This window comes from Nuphar pumila, chromosome 7 (assembly GCF_984573655.1).
Source record: "Nuphar pumila chromosome 7, dmNupPumi1.hap1.1, whole genome shotgun sequence".
In the NCBI taxonomy this organism is placed as follows: Eukaryota; Viridiplantae; Streptophyta; class Magnoliopsida; order Nymphaeales; family Nymphaeaceae; genus Nuphar; species Nuphar pumila.
In genome coordinates this window covers 57,415,982-57,430,731 of record NC_143255.1, presented here as the reverse complement: position 1 = coordinate 57,430,731, position 14,750 = coordinate 57,415,982, and positions in this window count along the sequence as shown.

Below are 14,750 nucleotides of genomic sequence, written 5' to 3'. Positions count from 1 at the left end.
TCGCCCCTCATTCCGCCCAAGCCGTCGCCCTGCCGACCGAGGCAATCCCCGGCTCGTCGCCCCACCGACCGACACACTCCTCGGCCTGTTGCTACGCCGACTGACGCCCCGGCCGTCGCTCCCCGGTCCGTCGCCCGCCGCAGGTAAAGTTTTTTTTTTCCCTGACATGGGGGTGGGGGGGGTGGTGGGTGCCTGCCCCTTCTACTTTTTCCGGCAGGGGCAACAGGGGGTCCATATTTTGTTTTTTCCGGCAGGGGGCCGATCCTCTGTCGATGATGCAACACTTTCTGGGGTTTTTTGGTATTTAATTGATTTCCAGAAGAGACGAGAATCCCTACCGAAAACAAGGGGATTTTCAGACTCATGGTGTCGGGAATCGCCAAACCTTTGAATTTGAGGATTTTGGAAACTTGAACGTAGATGTTTGATGGGATTCCGACTGCCAGGAACCCTATATATATATATATATATATATATATATATATATATATATATATATATATATATATATATATATATATATATATATATATATATATATAATGGATTCCGTTTGATGAGAATCCCAAATCGCTGAATGAAGAACATAAAGGGGGGTTTCGTTTTATGTTGTGTGTGTGAGTTTCAGGTTTCTAATTAGGTAAGATTTGGAGGATTCCGACCCTCAAGAATGGGGGGTTTCAGTATGCTGTTAAGAGGGGGATTTGGGTTTCTGATTGTTATTATGAAGGGAGTTGTGTCAGGTTTTTCATTATGAAGGGGTTTAAATATTGTGAACACTGATTTTCAGAATTTAGTATGTGTTAAATACTGTATAATGGATTTCTTGTGTTTGGAGTGTTGGAAATCCAACTTCTGACTTCTGAATTCACCGTGTTGAGTGGGTAGGATCATTACACCTTCACTGTATTCCCTGCACAGGGTTACTAAATTGGGGGTTTTGGGAAATTTCAATACCTAAGCTAAGCTTCTTGTTCAGAACGTTAATCTCTGTTAAATGATATTGTTTCTATGTAATTAGTCCACAGTAGGAACTTTGATTCAAGTGTATACATGTAAAAGTATGGCCTTGGAAATGTCATTTTTTTTATTACTGATTTTTTTTATTACTCATTTTGGTATTTGATTGTTGAGTGGGTCTTAGAGACCATGATCTTGTAATATTGATTTTTAAGTATTTGTGAGTGATTGTGTTAAGGATGATGAGGTTTTCTATTGACATACCATATAAAGTCCTTGGAAAACAAGAGGGCCCCCAACATTGCATTGCATTGCAGCCCTTCTCAATATTTTGCTTTCCTTTATGTCTTTTTTTTTTTTTTTATGTTTGTGAGCCTACTAACACCACCACTTTCCAACTTAATTTTGATGATTCTGTGTCCGACAAAAGTCATCTGACATGCCAGGTTAGATCCTATTCTAAAATAGAGAAAGCAAGTGTGGCGGTTGGATACTCATTTTTGTAGAAGTGCAGTTGAAATAAGCATATGAGATAACATAGCTGGGAATGTTTTTGTAGCAAATTAAGTTATGAGCATTAGAAAAGTTTATGGTGTTTGAAGGTGTCGTTCTTTGTGAATGAGGAGAATTTTTACAAATCCTAGAGTGCTCTTGCTACCCAGTGATGTCTTTGTAGTCTGTTTATTTTTTTCCGGTCAGGTATATGAAAACATATAAGTGAATGATGATATTATTATGATGTATGCTTGGTTGCCCTAAGTACATGACTCATTTTGTTGTTGTACTACCATTGATGAGTTGAGGTTTAGGATTGGTCTATTGTGTCCCTAGGGGTTTAGGTTGGATAATTTTATGCCTTCCTTTATTCTTTAGTTTAATGTCATTCACTCTTGTTTTGATATGAAATTAAGTTTATAAGTTGTGCATTAAACAATTTGAATGTATTGCATAACATTTTTTATTTGTTAGAATATGGTTCATGGAGTTTATAGTGGTCGTTCATCCAGTAGTAGCCAGGCCCAACCTTTATCTTCACGGGCTCTTGTGATAGGTATATCATTTAACTAATTGGATGCTTGATTAGTTGAAATAAGCATTCTGAAAATTTCTAACGTATTTTTTTATAGATGATGTTTCACGTGTACATGACCCACCTACACCAGTTAATCATACAAGTCAGGAGTCAACACAGGATGCAGAGTCTTCTCAAACTGGCACAAGAAGACTCATTCGAATAATGTATATCGATAATCGACCGTAAGTATTTCGCTTTCACTTATTGCATATCTTATAAATATTGTATATTGATATTTACTGTGTACCAATTCATGTGAAGCACAAGGTTCGAGCCACAAGAAGTAGTACACAATATTAGGAATTCACTACTTCAAAATCTACCAGGACCGGTTGCTCAATGGAAAGAGTACCCAAAGGAGGTGTTAGACAGATTGTGATCCTCATTCATGGTATACAGTTGTTACTCATAGTTAATGTGTTTCATATTTAAAATTTTTTTAGTCATGTCTACTAACTTTCTGAAATTATTTGTAGGCTTCGAATTGCTTCGCAACTACGGTGAAGAAAAATGATGTAAGGAAGGTGTGGCAGAAGGTGGCTGCCAATCGATTTGTAGACATGCTGCACAATATGAAGACTGCAGCAAAAAAAAAACATCTGGCAGAATAGATGATCCACTACAGTGGAAGGGCCATGGCCCTATTACTATCAGGAGAGATTATTGGGAGGAAATGTGCGACAAGTGAGCGGAAGATGCATTTCGAAACTGCTCAGCAAAGGCTGCACAAAATTGAGCAAAAATGCCCGAAGCCCATCTACACACAGGTGGATCTAGGACTTTTGGGAGCCACCAGAAGAAAATGGTAACTCCTCAATATATATATTATCAATTTTATAAGTATTGTTGCAAACATGTTAACTAAATCTTTTATCATTTCACTTCGCAGAAAGCAGAAAAAGGAGGCATTGTGACATACAAAGATGTGTTTGTTGAAACACATAAACGTAAGACCACAGAAGAGTTCGTATCAGAGAAGGCGAGAACGACAACGGTATGTATTTATTGTATTAATAATCATTTTAATATACAAGTTATCATAAACATCGTAATTCTTAATTATTAATGCATATTGTAAACATCATTTTGTAGGAGGTATATGAGTAACAGATGGTAGAGCGATATGACGATGACTCTACTCAACATCCATCATTTGATCCTGCAGCATGGGTGACTGCAGCAAGTGAACCCAAAAAGGGTCGTGTGTTCGGGTTTGAAAGTAATATGAACACCTCACCAGTCATTGCTTCCTCCAGTCACGGCTCACAGACTTCTCCCATCAACATCAGCTCCAAGCATCCTATTCTTGACGGTGATGATATACGCTAGATCGTTAAGGACACAATGCGTGACTACTTCCATAAAATAATGTGTGACTTTTCCAAGATGAGTTCAACAATTTTTTGAAGGACAAGGGAACTTCGATTGCATGTGCTTCTTAGGTATGAAAGTTTCATGTGATGTATTGCATGTTGTTAGATTTCATATAACTTTGATTGCCTTAACTTAGGCACATTGGATATAATTTATTTCAGTATATAAGCATGGTAGAATCACATATACAGTTTTTTGCCTGCCTTAGAACACATATGAGCATGGTAGAATCACATATACAATTTTTTTACTACTTTATAACACATATGAGCATGATAGAATCATATATAAAGTTTTTTTACTGTCTTAGAACACATATGAGCATGATAGAATCATGTATGAAGTATTTTTACTGCCTTAGAACACATATGAGGATGATAGAATTACATATGAAGTTTTTTTACTGCCTTAGAACACATATGATCATGATAGAATCACGTATTAAGTTTTTTTACTGCTTTATAACACATATGAGCATGATAGAATCATCTATAAAAAAATTTACTGCCTTAGAACACATATGATCATGATATAATCACATATAAAGTTTTTTTACTGCCTTAGAACACATATGAGCATGATAGAATCACGTATGAAGGTTTTTTACTGCTTTATAACACATATGAGCATGATATAATCACGTATAAAGTTTTTTTTACTGCCTTAGAACACATATGAGCATGATAGAATCACATATAAAGTTTTTTTACTGCCTTAGAGCACATATGAGCATGATATAATCACATATAAAGTTTTTTTAATGCCTTAGAACACATATGAGCATGATAGAATCACATATGAAGTTTTTTTACTGCTTTATAACACATATGAGCATGATAGAATCACATATAAATTTTTTTTACTGCCTTAGAACACATATGAGCATGATAGAATCACATATGAAATTTTTTTACTGCTTTATAAAACATATGAGCATGATAGAATCATGTATAAAGTTTTTTTTACTACCTTAGAATACATATGCGCATGATAGAATCACATATAAAGTTTTTTTTCTGCCTTAGAGCACATATGAGCATGATAGAATCACATATAAAGTTTTTTTATTGCCTTATAACACATATTAGCCTGATAGAATCACATTTAAAGTTTTTTTGCTGCCTTAGAATACATATGAGCATGGTAGAATCACATATACAACTTTTTGACGGTCTTAGAGCACATATGAGCATGATAGAATCACATATACAACTTTTTGACGGTCTTAGAGTACATATGAGCATGATAGAATCACATATACTGTTTTTTACTGCCTTTAAACACATATGAGCACGATAGAATCACATGTAAAGTTTTTTTTACTGCTTTATAACACTTATATGAGCATGATAGAATCATGTATAAAGTTTTTTTACTGCCTTAGAACACATATGAACATGATAGAATCACATATAGAGTATAATTTATTTCAGTATATTTTGTTTATCAATACTGACATTTCTTTTCTCGTGTAGGTTGCTGGCGATAATCAGCGTAGTGGAGCTGAAGGGACAAATCGAGATAATGAACAAGAGGACGCACAAAATCTTGGCGATGATTAGATTTATGTGTTGAATTTGTTTTACTTTCTTTTTGTTTCAAAAATGTAATTGTTGAATTGTAAATAATTAGAACTTGAGAATTTTATAGTGGATCGATTAATTGTTTCAGTTTCCGTTTATAGGTATTTTGATGTGTACTTTGTTTTGTATTCACAGGAAATATAAATTGTACAGAAAATATAAATTATATCACGAGAAATTTTTTCTCGATATTAATTTTTAAATATTTTTTTTATTTTTTTCATTTTTTGTGACGGATTAGCCACGGATATATCCATCGCTATTTTCTATAATCGCTAAATTTAGCGACGGAGTAGCGACGGATATAAATCGGTCGCTAATCCAAACCTCCGCAGAGTAACGACGACCTTGCGACGGATTTTGGCATTCGTTAATCCATCGCAAGTTAGCGACGAAACAGGCGACATATATATTCTGTCGCTAATTATCATCGAAAAAATCGCGATGTAAGCTATCCGTCGGTAATCCGTCGCTAAATGGTTTAGCGACGGATTGGCGATGGATTTAGGTCGTCGCTAATCCACAAATTTCTTGTAGTGGGATTAGCGACGAATATTATCCATCGCTAATTTAAAATAGCGAAGGACTCGCGATGGATCATGTCCATCGTAAATTAGTGACGAAAGTAGTGGTAGATAAGTTCTGGCACTACTTAGCATCGAAAAATTCATGATGGAAGTTATCCGTCGCTAATTCGATGTTAATCCGTCACTAAACTGTTTAGCGACGGATTTAGGTCGTCGCTAATCCACATGTTTCTTGTAGTTTGCCAACTGCTGCAAGGAATCCATAGCAAAACAACATTTTTGAAAAACAACAAACATCAAATGAAAAACAACATTTTTGAAAAAGGTTAGCTCAAATCAACCTGCATTTCTATATGCACTGCTTAAATATCCAGTATGGCATTACTTGTTAGGTGAAAGTAGCAGAGATGACTTTCAAGTGGAGAAGCAAGTTTAGGAAGTTAAGCGTCCCAGATTTTGAAAGAATGCGCTTTGCTTCTTACTAGCATGTTGCATCAGTGATCATTGGTTGCCACATCAAGCACTAGGATTGCCAGCTTATATGGTTTTACAGCTATGCAAAGCCTGTTCCAACTTGGGTGGTTTTCGTTGAACCCCAGCAAGAGCTCTTGAACAGGGCGAGTTGATAAAAAGATATTAGAATTTATTGAGTTTGATAATCATAGAAATTGACACTGCTTTTCAATTCACGTACTCCAGTCAAATGCATTACATAATTTTTTTTGGATCGTGATTTTCCAGCACTCATGTACATCTACCAGAGGTTGAAAATCGATGGAAATTCCATCCCTCAAACAACTACTTTTTTATATTTAAAAAACATTCTTTATGTTAGTAGAGAAATGCAATAAGATCTGAAAATATCAATAATAAACAATTTTAAATCAATATACTCACCTCACCTCACATGCACACGTACACACACCTTGGAGGTATTAGCAACGGCCTTTGTACACTACTAACAAATGCCACATCTACTAAAATTTTCTTCTTTTTGACTTTTTCTTCTCTCAAGCATGTTCTTATCCTATGGCAGCCTTGATTGCAAGTCCTTCCTTTTCTTCCACCAGCTTTTCCTTATATCTCTCTATGATATTGACGTCTGTGTAATATCTGTCCAGTTGGACTGCTGAGCAAGAGCAGAAACTCATCATTTATAAATAAATTGAAACTCGAGTGAGGTTGCTAAAATGCATCTTACACTATATCCCTTTTCAACATGCTCTCCACTTCTTTCATAATCATTACGGCTTGACTTTCAAGGTACTGGCATGGCTCCCCACTTTTTGAAGCCCTTGTTGCAATCTTAATCAAAGTATCATAAATAAGATTGCAACGAGTTGCTACTACTGACTTCTTATCACTATCGATCTGGAACAGAATGATCTCTTGCACCAATTTTAGCATGCTTTGTCCACCTTTTCAGTATGTACTGTTCTGGAATTTGTTTTACTTTGGCATGATCAAGCACTTTCAAAGCATGACAACATAAAATGCCCATGGACTCGAACTTTCTGCAGCTGCAAGTAACTGTAAAATGGGATGAGTCAAAGCTGACAACATGTTCTTTAACAGTCTGCATAGATGTGATTTTATACATGCAAAGTTGTTCAACTCCACTCAAACAATAAAAAATTTTGTTAACAATCTAAATTTTTTTTATACATGCCAAGTTTGCCTTAATCATATGTTTCATGAAGACTTAATTGACCCTTTTTTTAAGAACATGACAACAGAAAAGTCTAGTATGTTTTGTTTAAATAGTGAATTTTACAAAACAGAAAAGGAAACAATTCATAAAGCCTAATCCCAATGCATCTCATATTAAACCAAATTGGAATAAGATGGAATTTGATAATCTTGAAACAAGATTCACTGTAAACTTAACACTGAAACAACTAATATTTCCAGTTTGAGCTTCCCATAAATTAGGGGACCAAAAACTGATAGTATTGGGTTCAGGGTCAAACCATTTCCACAACTTAATTAAAATGTACAACAGGAAAAAAAATATGAACAAGTGCATTCACATTCCCATCACGAAAACAAGTTTTACTGTGCATGTTAACCGTTAAGAAGCTCCCATACCAACACATTTTCTTCCTACAAAGTTGGAGAAATTCCTTCCAAGAAAAAAGAGACAATTCATGAAATCATTTATTTTAGTGTCAATTCACAGGAAACTGGCTTCATGTAAAGCAAATGTTCTTAGTTTACTTGGCAAAAAAAAATAGATATGCGATCCCACAACTCAGTTACAATCTTAAAAAAAAGAAACTCATTTCATCATCTGGCCAGACATTTTCAGTAATACTATGAGAAAAGAACTAGACATAACACATGGAGCAACATATTCAAAAGTACAATCAAAAGCAAAGGCAACATCAGGATTAAGACATGTTAAAGAGATGAAGAAGTGGTATTGCTCCCATAAAAGCTAAACATAATCACTCTTAGCAAACACGCAATCCAATTTTCATAGTTGGTTTTTGTCAAAGGGCGTTAGGGCACCATAGAAAGAAAACAACAGAAAAGATGGTACCCAAGATCATAGCATTTACAAATACACTCCACTAAGCAAAAAGGATCAAATCCCCTCCTACCACACCCACATTTCATCAGACCATACAACAAGGCAACAACTAAAATGGAACCACAATTTGATGGAAAACAAAGGACTAACTAACTCGGAGGAGAAAGCAAAATGAGCCGTGAGCAACGGCATATGTATATCGTCTAACATGCTATTTGGCGTAATGAGAGCCGTCGTGAGCAACGGCATATGTATATCGTCAATCTTTCGAACAAAAGAGGAACAAAGAAGAAAAGAGATCTTTTTTCTTTTTGCGGGTTTTGATTCTCACATGGAGGAAGTTGAGGATGGAGGTGAGCTCTCACATGGATCAGAGCGACCACCACGGGAGCTACGAGGACGGGGGAGGTCGGGCGAGCGGCGTGATGATCTTGCAATGGGGCTCCTCCTTAACGGCAGGCGGCAGCTTCCTCGGGAGCTTAGCCGTCGTGCGGTCAACATTGAGGATGCGGGCGACGTTGCTCCGGACGGTGCAGGATTGGGTGAGGCGCTCCTTCCTCTGCAGCAGTGGGGCTGTGGCGGTGGCTGCGGTTGCTGGCTATCGTGGGAGGATGATCCTTGGTTGTGTTTGATCGAACCACCACTCTTCCCAACCGACCCTCCCGACCCACCTTCTTCCTCACCCAACATCACCAATTGATCAAACCACAAATAGCACCAAAAAACACCACAACCAAAGGATGGGCTTCCAGGACGACATTCCTCATCGCAGAGGAGGAGGCAACTACGAAGCTCTTGCCATCGGCATCAACCTTTCCTGGGGTGAGTGTCCATCCGGGCCACCCCTTCCTTTGAGGGCGAACATCCTTCTGAGGCCGCTGATGATGCGTTAATTACTCATAAATATAATATATTATTATTGCATAAATCCATCATTTATAGGTTTAAAACTCTCACTTAGATGCATTTAGATGTTATTGAGTTACGGTTCGAATTTTGTTCAAATCAAACTTAAAACAAGTGAAATATCGCATTTACAGTGTAATGGGTCGAACCTCGTGACGAAGTGGGTCAAAACTGGATCCAAATGGCCAATCTGGGCCATGGATCAATGCAAATCACACCAAATTCAAGCCATTTCAGACCCAAACCTATTTTTACAATATTTTGCTAAACCCCCCTCCAGAAAAGGCACTTAGCCAAAAGTGCATTTTAATCCTTTTTCTGGAATTTCCAGAAAAAAGGTGTTTTGGCTTCAAAATCGTGAAAAAACCCTAATGTAAGGGTTCCTGCCTTAGAAGTTTTGCTGCCCCAGTTCACCCCTCTCCTTCCTCTCCTTCTCTTCCAGCGTCTTCTTCTTCTTCCCCTCCAACTCTTTTTCTTCATCTTCTCCAAAGCCCCCTATCGCCCAAGTGTTGGCTTTCTCGACTCTTGAGCTCCACCATCGTCCTCACTGCATCTTCTTTCTGTTCTTCTATTTTTTTCGCTCCATTTGTTGTATTGTGCTAACCTTGCTTTTGTTGTTGTGTACTGTGTTTTGCAGGGTTGTAGCCGTGAAGAACACTACGCCCAAAGGTTGTGTCGTCTGCAACCTTTAAGTACCCAGACCCCTCTAGCCGACCTCTTTCCTCCCTCAATTTGGTGATTCTTCAAGGCTATGCTTTAGCCAATTGCAGCAGCAGTAACGAATGATACCCAACATCAACGACAGCTGGAAGGGCATCCTCTCTAAGGCTTGAACCATTCTCTTTGCACCCCTTCAATCCTCGAATTACCGGAAGAGGCCACCAGTAAGATTCTCACCCCTTTCTTGTAGGTAAAGCCCAATATGCATGTGTTTTTCTGTTTTCTTTATGTTTGCATTTCTAATTCTGTTACAACCTTATTATTAATCCGTTGGTGTGTCGAACAACACCTAGATCTAGTCTAGGTTTATGTTTTTTTTTTGTTAATTTTGGATTGAATTGCATTTTCAGCATTTTTGGAACCGATTTCCCCATTTGCCCCTAAACCGGCTAGCTTGATTCTAGCCGGTTGATGTGATTTCATCTTAGAATTGTAGTTTAGTTAAATTGCTGTCAGTTTCATTTTGAGTTGCAGATTTTCGTTCATGCCAAAATTGCACAAATAGACTAGATGCAATCTAGTCGATTTTTGCTTTTTAGTCATTACAATGTCTGAATTTGGGTGTGTTAGTAATAGAGGTCGAGCAAGGTCTAGGCATTGTTGGGTAAGTTTAATTAGATTAGGAATGTTCATTTTAGGGCCTAGATTCATCACATTTAGGGTAGTTCTTAACTAACTTAATTAGGTTTCTTTTAATTAGGGCAACTACTAGCATTTCACGATTTTTATTTCAGTCCACTTGAGTCTAGGTATTTAATTAGTTAGTGACTAAGCTATCCTATAGATAATTAACCTAAGTTAGTATAATTGCATTAAGTTATATTTTAAATAGAAGGTATGATGGTAATTGCATAATAGGTGTCGATTTTGGTAATTCAACAAGCATTCAAATTTGTGGATCCTCCTTTAGCAAGGCGTGGGTCTTCTTTACATATGCCCAATTAAGAGGATTCCTTGGAATCCTAATTAAGAAAGGTGATTCCATATGCCTTCTCAATTAGTGCTTTCAATTGCCTAAGAGAGAAGTTCAAAAGTGGTAAGTTAAGGCAAACCGTGTGGGCCCTAGAAGATAGCAATTTCTGCTTTCTTGAAAAGTCAAGTTTCTTTTAAGAAAGGTTGAAAGAAGTCCGCTAGATTCCAAATCCGCCACTTAATTTTAATACCTTCTTGTAGTTAATAGCATAACCTAGTATAAGTACTCAATTGCATAGATTTTCTTTTAGGAAGGTTTTGAAAGTTTAGATTAATTATAAGTGTTACCTTACCTTGGATAACCAAACTGTGTAGGGAATTAGATGAGCTCTTTTGTTCCTTAGGTTAATTGGATGTCTTTAATACTTAGAGTAATTATTACATTGATAGCATTAGTCATTTTTAGTAACTAGTGTGCCTTTGCATTTGTTTAGGTAATAATTAACATAGTTGTGTCCACCTAAGGAGGGGCGTGAGCCTAGTCAAAGTCAAATGTAAACCATCCTCATTGGTGCCTTGGGTTAACTAAACATAGTTAGGTAATTGACCCTAGTGGCCCCCTAGACTAACCCTAGTTAGTCAACTAACCCTAGTAGGTGTGGGTTAATAGTTAACACTAATTTAAAGATAGCTATTAATTGTACCTTTTCTTTTTCTAGTTAAGTAATTTAGTTTACATTAGGATAATTGTATTAGGTTAGTAATGTCAGTAAGTTAGCTTAGTCTCATTCATATTTGTATGATAGTCTCATTTAGATTAACAATTGCATGCATATTAGTATATATTTTCTGTTTTTATATAGTTTAGCAGTAAGCTTAGGTTAATCATTGGTGTATGCATGTGTTAGTTTGATAATTAGCATGTTAAGGTTCGTTTCTTCATAGTTTTGCCCTTTGCAAGTTTGATTTTTCTAGATAGGATTATCTCGTATTTTCCATCAAATTTGTGACGCTTATATCCGGAGCTTCCGGAGTGGTATTAGAGTTTCGAAAGTTTTGCTGAATTTCTGGCTCTGTCATGAATACAATCAAACAAAAATCACTCCAATCGAAATCTGGTTGAGCCATCTACGGATCATTTTCTGATCACCTATCAGAAATTAGGGTTTAGCGCGGAGCGTGAGGGCAAAATAGTCATTTGTGATTTTGCATAGTTTTTCTAATTCTGATTTTTAGTGTTTTATTAGGTTTCTAACTTTAGTCCAGAGTTAATTGTAGCGTTAGGATAATTAGTTTAGGAAATTAGCTTTGGTAATTTTTCATTTTACGTAGAATTGAGTTAGCGATTGATTTTAGAATTAAGTTAGAAATAGTTATTTTGATTTCTTCAAATAGTTTTACTAACTTCATTTCAGTGTTGTGAAGGTGATATTAAGTTGCAGTAAGAGAATCTCATCTCAGTGATAGATTGTCGTATCAAGTAAAATGATGAAGATGCCCTTGCATTTGCAGGCTTAAGTCACTGCATGACTTCTTTTGTTCTTGTTCAATTTATTTCTCATTGTAATATTTTCTGTAATTGAACAAGTTCTATATCAATCAACAACAACAACTACGCCTTCATCCCAAAACAATTGGGGTCGGCGATATGAAGCAACAAAGAAAATCATTATGGGTCTTCCACATGAATCCTTCTCCTCCATTCATTTTTATCCAATGCCATGTCCTCGGTGAGGTTCAAAGCATTCATATCCTTTCTTATCACCTCCATCCATGTCTTCCTAGGCCTACCCCGACCTCTTTTAACTAATATATTTTCTCATTTCTCCATCCTTCTAACTGAAGCATCATTAGGCCTTCGTCGAATATGTCCAAACCACCGTATACGATTCTCTCTCATCTTATTTTCAATGGGTGCAACACCTACCTTCTTACGTATCTCCTCGTTCTGAATCTTATCTTTTATTCTATTTCCACACATCCATCTCAGCATACGCATCTCAGCTACACTCATTTTTTGAATATAATATCTCTTGGCAGCCCAACATTCCGTACTATATAGTAAAGCAGGCCTAATGGTTGTCCTATAAAACTTTCCCTTCAACCGCAATGGCATTCTACGATCGCACAACACTCCAGTTGCACTCTTCCATTTCATCCACCCAACCTTTATCCTATGATTTACATCTCCATCAATTTCCCCATACTTTTGAATGATAGATCCCAAATATTTGAAAGAATCATCCACCGGTATTTCGTGCTCACCAAGCTTCACTACACTCCCATCACTACTTCGTTGCTTACTAAATCGACATTCCATGTATTCTGTCTTACTCTTACTCAACTTAAAACCTCTTGCTTCCAATGTCTGTCTCCATAATTCTAACTTAGCATTAACCCCAGCTCTATACTCATCAATCAAAACAATATCATCAGCAAACAACATACACCACAACACATTTTCCTGAATTGATCTCGTAAGCTCATCCATCACTATAGCAAATAGAAAAGGGCTTAAAGCAGATCCTTGATGTAACCCAACCGTTATAGGAAAATTGGTTGTCACTCCTCCACAAGTGCGGACATTGGTTACTACTCCTTCATACATATCTTTAATTATACTAATGTACTTGAGAGAAACACCTTTCTTCATCATTGTCCACCAGAGAACGTCCCTAGGTACTCTATCGTAAGCCTTCTCCAAATCAATAAAAACCATATGCAAATCTTTGTTCCTCTCTCTATTTCTCTCAATAAGTTGTCTAAGAAGATGTATAGCTTCCATAGTTGATCTTCCAGACATAAAACCAAATTGATTCTTCGATATCATGACAATCTTCTTCAACCTAAACTCAATCACCCTCTCCCAAAGTTTCATAGTATGACTCATGAGTTTTATACCACGATAGTTTGTGCAATCTTGTATATCACCCTTATTCTTATATAGAAGCACCAAAGTACTCTTCCTTCACTCATTAGGCATCTTATTTGTCCGCCAAATCTTGTTAAAAACATTTGTCAACCATTCTAAACCCTTCTCTCCCAAGCATTTCCAAGCCTCGATAGGTATACCATCTGGGCCAACTGCCCTTCTTGATTTCATTTTCTTCAAAGCCTCTGCAATTTCTTTCTTTTGAATCTTGCGCATGAAGTCACGATTCATCTCATGAAAAGGAATTGAAAAGTCTCCAAGATCCTGACCATGACTTTCATTAAATAGCTTATCAAAATAATCTTTCCATCTCTCCTTAATCTCCCCATCTTTGACTAAAACCCTTTGCGTTTCATCTTTGATACATCTAACCATACCCAAATCCCTTGATTTCCTATCTCTCATCTTTGCAAGCCTATAAATATCCTTCTCACCCTCTTTGGTAACAAGTTCTATATCAATAAAATGCAATATTTAGTTTTAATCTGAGTGTATCATATTCCCTGTGGATCGATCTGACTCAGCACTTACGTGGGAAATCAGTTTTATTACTTTATTGGTGATTTTCCAAAACGGTTTTAACGACAAAATAATATTTTAAAATAACGCTTACAAAATTTTGATCAAGTTTTTGGCGTTGTTGCCGGGGAATGGTGATTATACTCTGTTAATTCTAATTTTGTAATTTGTTGATATCTACTTAGTTAGTTAGATTAACTGCATTTTATTTTTCTAGTCAATAGGATTAGTTGTAAATATAGGATCAAAATGGTAAGTACATATAGGATTCACAATTATTTCTCTAGGATTCATAATTTTTCATCCTTCTGGCGTGCCAAGATAGGTGAGTCCTAGATAACATAGTTTGAATTCCTATTTTTGTACTTAAGTATATTTAGAATAGATTTAATTTTATAGTTGAATTTCCCTTTAAGCATGATTAGCGTAGTTTAATTGCATTTAGTTTTAATTTCTTGTTTTTGTTCGTTGTTTACTGCTTTCTTTTCATTTACGTAGTTAGGTCGCCTAGTTAGTTAGGTTACGTTGCACACATCTGGACTTAGTTCTAGTGTATGCAAGGGCACAAAAATTTGGGTGTCCCGCTCCAACCGCTCGTTGAGGATCCAGAGAGAATTATATGTTCTTCTCAGAACCGATCCGAAATTGGGGACTTAGAACCCGAAGATCCTGTGCGGCCTCTGAGGGAGTACTTCCTACCCACGGAGTA